Consider the following 5,847-nt stretch of genomic DNA (forward strand, 5'->3'; position numbering starts at 1 on the left):
TCCATCTCAAAAAAAAAAAAAAAAAAAAGAAATTTTAAGGGTTTATGAACGCCTATCCACATCCATTCCCATCTGACCTTGAACTTTCTTTTTTTTGGGACAGGGTCTCGCTCTGTCACCTAGGCTGGGGTACAGTGGCGTGATCTCGTCTCACTGCAACCTCTCCCTCACAGGTTCAAGCGATTCTCCTGCCTCAGCCTCCTGAGTAGCTGTGATTACAGGCATGCGCCACCATGCCCAGCTAATTGTTTTTCTTTTTTTTTTTTCATGATGGAGTCTCGCTCTGTTGCCCAGGCTAGAGTGCAGTGGTGTGATCTTGGCTCACTGCCACCTCCGCCTCCTCAGTTCAAGCGATTCTTCTGCCTCAGCCTCCAGAGTAGATGTGACTACAGGTGCCTGCCACCACACACAGCTAATTTTTGTTTTTTTTTTAGTAGAGATGCAGTTTCACCATATTGGCCAGGCTGGTCTCGAACTCCTGACCTCGTGATCTGCCCACTTCAGCCTCCCAAAATGTTGGGATTACAGGCATGAGCCACCGTGCCTGGCCCTAATTTATATTTTTAGTAGAAACGGGGTTTCACCATGTTGGTCAGGCTGGTCTCAAACTCCTGACCTCAGGTGATCAACCTGTCTCAGCCTCCCAAAGTGCTGGGATTACAGGCGTGAACCACCATGCCTGGCCTGACCTAGAACTTTCAGATTCGCTATATGTCTTTTGGCTCTAAGCCCCTTGACCATAGGGGTCCCACCAAGGGACAGGATGGACCCAGGGAAGGCAGCCATGCCACCCCAGCAACACAATGAGATAAAATAAAAGTTTGGTGATCACTGATGTTGCCTCTGACAAATCTAGGCCAGAATGAGGAGAAAGTAAATCAAAAATAAAATTCTAAACCCCCAATCATCTGAATGGACCCCTCCTGTTGACCAAAGGCATTCCAAAGTTAACCTGAAAAACTAGTTCAGGTCATGAAGGGAAAGAGAAGTTGGACATGCCTCATTATTCCCTCCTCCCTTTTGGAATTCAGACACTGCTGACCAGCATTATCTGAAGACTGATAGAACGGACTCTTTAAATCTGATAAGAAACATTTACAATCTATTCTCTCCAAAGCCTGCTACCTGGAGGCTTCATCTGCATGATAAAACCTTGGTCTCCACAACCTCTTATCACAACCTAGACACTCCCTTCTGTTGATCCCAGGTCTCTGGATTATAACTCAACCAATTGCCAATCACAAAATCTTTGAATTTGCCTATGACCTGGAAGCCCCCACTTCCAGTTGTCCCACGTTTCTGGCCTGAACCAATATACATATTATATGTATTGATCGATATCTTATATCTCTCTAAAATGTATAAAACCAAGTTATAGGGTGACCACTTTGGGCACATGTTTGCAGATCTCCTGAGGGCCGTGTCACAGGCCACTGGTCACTTGTTTGGCTCAGAAAAAAATCTTTTCAAGTATTTTAGAGTTTGACTCTTTTTGTTGATAATATTTAACATCCTATAGTTATGACAGCCTAATTTGAATTTATACAGCTTAACTTCAATAACATACTAAAATTCTGCTCCTTTAAAGCTTGTTCTCAACCGTTTTAGTTTTTATTTTATTTTATTTTATTTTTATTTTTTATTTTAACAGAATTTTACTCTATCACCCAGGCTGGACTGCAGTGGCACAATCTTGGCTCACTGCAGCCTCCACTTCCTGGGTTCAAGTGATTCTCCTGCCCCAGCCTCACAAGTAGCTGGGATTACAGGTGCCAGCCACCATGCCTAGCTAATTTTTTGTATTTTTAGTAGAGGTGGGGTTTCACCATGTTGGCCAGCCTGGTCTCGAACTCCTGACATCAGATGATCCACCAGCCTTGGCCTCCCAAAGTACTGGGATTATAGGCATGAACTACCATGCCCAGGTCTTTCTAGTTCTTGATATCACAAAATTATGTCTTTATTCATTTTGTGTCCCCAAAACATAAAGTAGTAATTATGTTAAAGGCACTGGTCTCTTAAATCATGTGGAAAACAAAAAGTAGAGTTACAAACCATTGTTACAGTAATACTAACTTTGCCAGGCGTGGTGGCTCACGCCACCGGGTGATCCACCCACGTAGGTTGCCCAGCCTGGGGAACGAGAGCGCAACTCCATCTCAAAAAAACAAAAACAAATAAACAACAACAAAACAATACTAGCTTTTTTTTTTTTTTTTTTTTTTTTTTTTGAGACAGAGCTTCGCTCTTGTTGCCCAGGCTGGAGTGCAATGGCACGATCTTTGCTCACTGCAACCTCCGCCTCCTGGGTTCAAGCGGTTCTCCTGCCTCAGCCTCCCAAGTAGCTGGGATTACAGGTGTGCACCATCATGCCCGGCTAATTTTTGTATTTTTCGTAGAGATGGGGTTTTACCATGTTGGTCAGGCTGGTCTCGAACTCCTGACTTCAGGCAATCCACCTGCCTTGGCCTCCCAAAGTGCTGGGATTACAAGCATGAGCCACTGTGCCCAGTCAATCTCAGCACTTTGGGAAGCTGAGGCTGGCAGACCACTTGAGGTCAGGGGGTCAAGAGCAGGCTGGCCAACATGCTGAAACTGTGTCTCTACTAAAAATACAAAAATTAGCTGGGCATGGTGGCAAATGCCTATAATCCCAGTTACTTGGGAGGCTGAGGCAGGAGGATCGTTTTGAGCCTGGGATGTGGAGGTTGGAGTGAGCCATGATTGCAATACTGCACCCCAGCCTGGGCAACAGAGCAAGACCCTGCCTCAAAAAAAAAAAAAAAAAAAAAAAAAAGCACAAAGCTTTTTGAGAAATCACTTTCAAAAACGGTACATTTGTAGTTGGGGAAGGTTAATTGAACCTAAAATATAGGAATCCTGGACCCCAAAATCTGGAGCCAGTATTACCAGCATGAATCTAACCCAAGCCCAGTATACAAGCCACCTAGAGCTGAAGAGTGATACTCTCTTTGCTTTATTAAATTATTCAGTACACTGCTGTTCTGACTCTTCTGTTGTTCGAAGAAGGTGATACTGTGGAAAGCAGAGAGATCTGGCTTTTGAGTATTCAATTCATTAAACATTTCAAAAATACGTCACTGATATTTTGAAACTCCTGAGAGTTCATTGATAAGAAAACCTGCTGATGAGAATCAATATTTATTTTGAAAGGTTTTTATCATTCTAATTCTTCTAAAACCTGGTTTCCTAAATACTGGTTATAAAAGCTATCAGAAGGCCGGGTGCGGTGGCTCACGCTTACAATCCCAGCACTTTGGGAGGCCAAGGCGGGTGGATTACGAGGTCAGGAGATCGAGACCATTCTGGCTAACACGGTGAAACCCCATCTCTATTAAAAGTACAAAAAATTAGGTGGGTGTGGTGGCTGACGCCTGTAGTCCCAGCTACTCGGGAGACTGAGGCAGGAGAATGGCGTGAACCCAGGACGGGGAGCTTGCAGTGAGCCGAGATCACACCACTGCACTCCTGCCTGGGCAACAGACCAAGACTCTGTCTCAAAAAAAAAAAAAAAAAAGCTATCAGAAGATAATGCTTACAAGTAAAGAGGGTCTTTCCTTGAGCTACAGCATTTTCAGTGTACTCTGGCTAATTTTTTTGTTTGTTTGTTTTTGAGACAGAGTCTCGCTCTGTCACCCAGGCTGAAGTGCAGTGGCACGATCTTGGCTCACTCCTCCGCCTCCTGGGTTCAAGCAATTCTCCTGCCTCAGCTTCCTGAGTAGCTGGGACTACAGGCACATGCCTCCACGCCTGGCTCATTTTTTGTATTTTAGTAGAGACGAGGTTCCACCATGTTGCCCAGGCCGGTCGCGTACTCCTGAGCTCAGGCAGTCCGCCCGCCTCGACCTCCCAAAGTGCTGGGATGACAGGTGTGAGCCACTGTGCCCAGCCACTCTGGCTATTTTTTTTTAAAAAAGGAATTAAATGAATTTGCTTCTGCAGATGACCATTTTCTTTCAGTGTAGCTGCCCTTGTTCTCCCTCCCAGTGTGTATGCAACGCATGTACAGGAGGTTCTTGACCTTAGATATAAATTATAAAATTCCACATATTTGAACTGGTTTATCCCAACATAAGGTCTCCTTTCTGCTTTAATTTATTTCAGCCTGCAGATGTGCCAGTGTCTTTAGGTCAGTTTCAAGTTTTTGAAATAGGAATAAGTGACACTGAAGGAAGATTTTAATAAATGAAACAGCTGTGTGACCTAGGAATATAACCTTGTGCTCTTAGGGAAGGACATTCTTATCTTTTTTTTTTCTTTTAAACGGAAGACCTTTATGATAAACGCTGGAGTACAGACAGTACATGCAGGTGGCATGCAGGGTCTTGCACGTACTTAACGTCTTGAAAGTCCTTCTGCCTTTTCTTTTCTTCATCTTCTTTTCAATCCTGATATGCAAAGTGTATTTTGCCATTAAAACAATTAACACTATTAAAACACTGCAGCATCTGGCTGGGCGCAGTCGCTCCAGCCTCTAATCCCGCACTTTGGGAGGCTGAGGCGGGTGGATCACTTGAGGTCAGGAGTTCAAGAGCAGCCTGTCCAACATGGTGAAACCCCCTCTCTACTAAAAATACAAAAATTAGCTGGGTGTGGTGGTGGGTGCCTGTAGTCTCAGCTTTTCGGGAGGCTGAGGCAGGAGGATCACTTGAACCTGGGAGGCAGAGGTTGCAGTGAGCCAAGATCATGCCACTGCACTCCAGCCTTGGCAATAAAGGGAGACTCCCTCTCAAAAAAAAAAAAAAAAAAGAAACAACAACAACAAAACACTGCAGCATCTGAAATGATGCTAACAGGATTAGGGCGATGGACTGTCTTAGTAGTAATGGTAGTAAAAGCATTAACAATCATAGCAGTAATATAGAGGAATTAACTTTTATTGAATAGTTAATATGTTTAAGGCACCCTGTCATTTAGTCCTCAAAATAACCCTTATTATCTTCATTTGACAGATGGAGAGACTGAGGCTCCGAAAGATTCATTTACAAATCCAAAGTCATATAGCTAGAAAGTGGCGAATTTGCACCCACATCTGATTCTGGAGCTGACACTCTAAGCCAGTGTGCTGCTCCGTCTCTCCATAGCTAAACTTTTCATAGACTCATAGGATGTTGGTGCAGGAAAGGACTGCTTATCTGGGCACTCCACCTTTCATTTCCTTCAAGTCTTGAGATCTTTTTGAACTAGAAGCATGCATTTAGAAGTGATATTGATATCACCATCTCCTGTTGGTAGATAGATCATTGAGTGGGAAGAAGAGGGTTCAAGCGATTCTCCTGCCTCAGCCTCCCTAGTAGCCGCCATGCTCAACTAATTTTTGTATTTTCAGTAGAGACGGGGTTTCACCACGTTGGCCAGGTTGGTCTCGAACTCCTGACCTCAGGTGATCTGCTGCGTTGCCCTCCCAGAATGCTGGGATTACTCCCAGAGTACATGAGCCACTGCACCAGGCCAGGGCAAACCCTTTCAAGCAGGAGTTCCAGTATACTGAGAGGTGGAAATGCAGTCGATGTGAAGTCCTAGCAGTAGCAACCAGCAGAGCTGGCCTTCTTCCAGGCTTGGAGATCCCCTGCCAGAAGCTCATCTCACCAGATGCAGGCAGACCTCTTCATTTCGGAAAGGAAGACACTGAGGGACAGAGAGACCAAGCCCAGCAGGAAGTCAGTCACTTTAGTAAAGGGAATGGTCCACTAGTCTATCAGTTTCATGAATGTAGAGTCTGTGCCTGCCTTGTACAACCCTCTATTTGCAGTGACCAACAATAAGTAGTAGGACTGTAAATTTATGTTATAATGAATTCATTACCATTATTTAAAGTGGCATGTT

At 44.4% G+C, this 5,847-nt stretch overlaps 1 protein-coding gene across 1 annotated transcript in view; it reads left to right on the forward strand.

Annotated features, from left to right (window-relative positions):
- The window catches only part of AS3MT (arsenite methyltransferase), a 29,437-nt gene that overhangs the window by 22,154 nt on the left and 1,436 nt on the right, over positions 1-5,847 (forward strand). The gene's annotated exons all lie outside the window — the stretch shown is intronic.

This window comes from Mandrillus leucophaeus, unplaced genomic scaffold (assembly GCF_000951045.1).
Source record: "Mandrillus leucophaeus isolate KB7577 unplaced genomic scaffold, Mleu.le_1.0 Scaffold18, whole genome shotgun sequence".
Lineage (NCBI taxonomy): Eukaryota > Metazoa > Chordata > Mammalia > Primates > Cercopithecidae > Mandrillus > Mandrillus leucophaeus.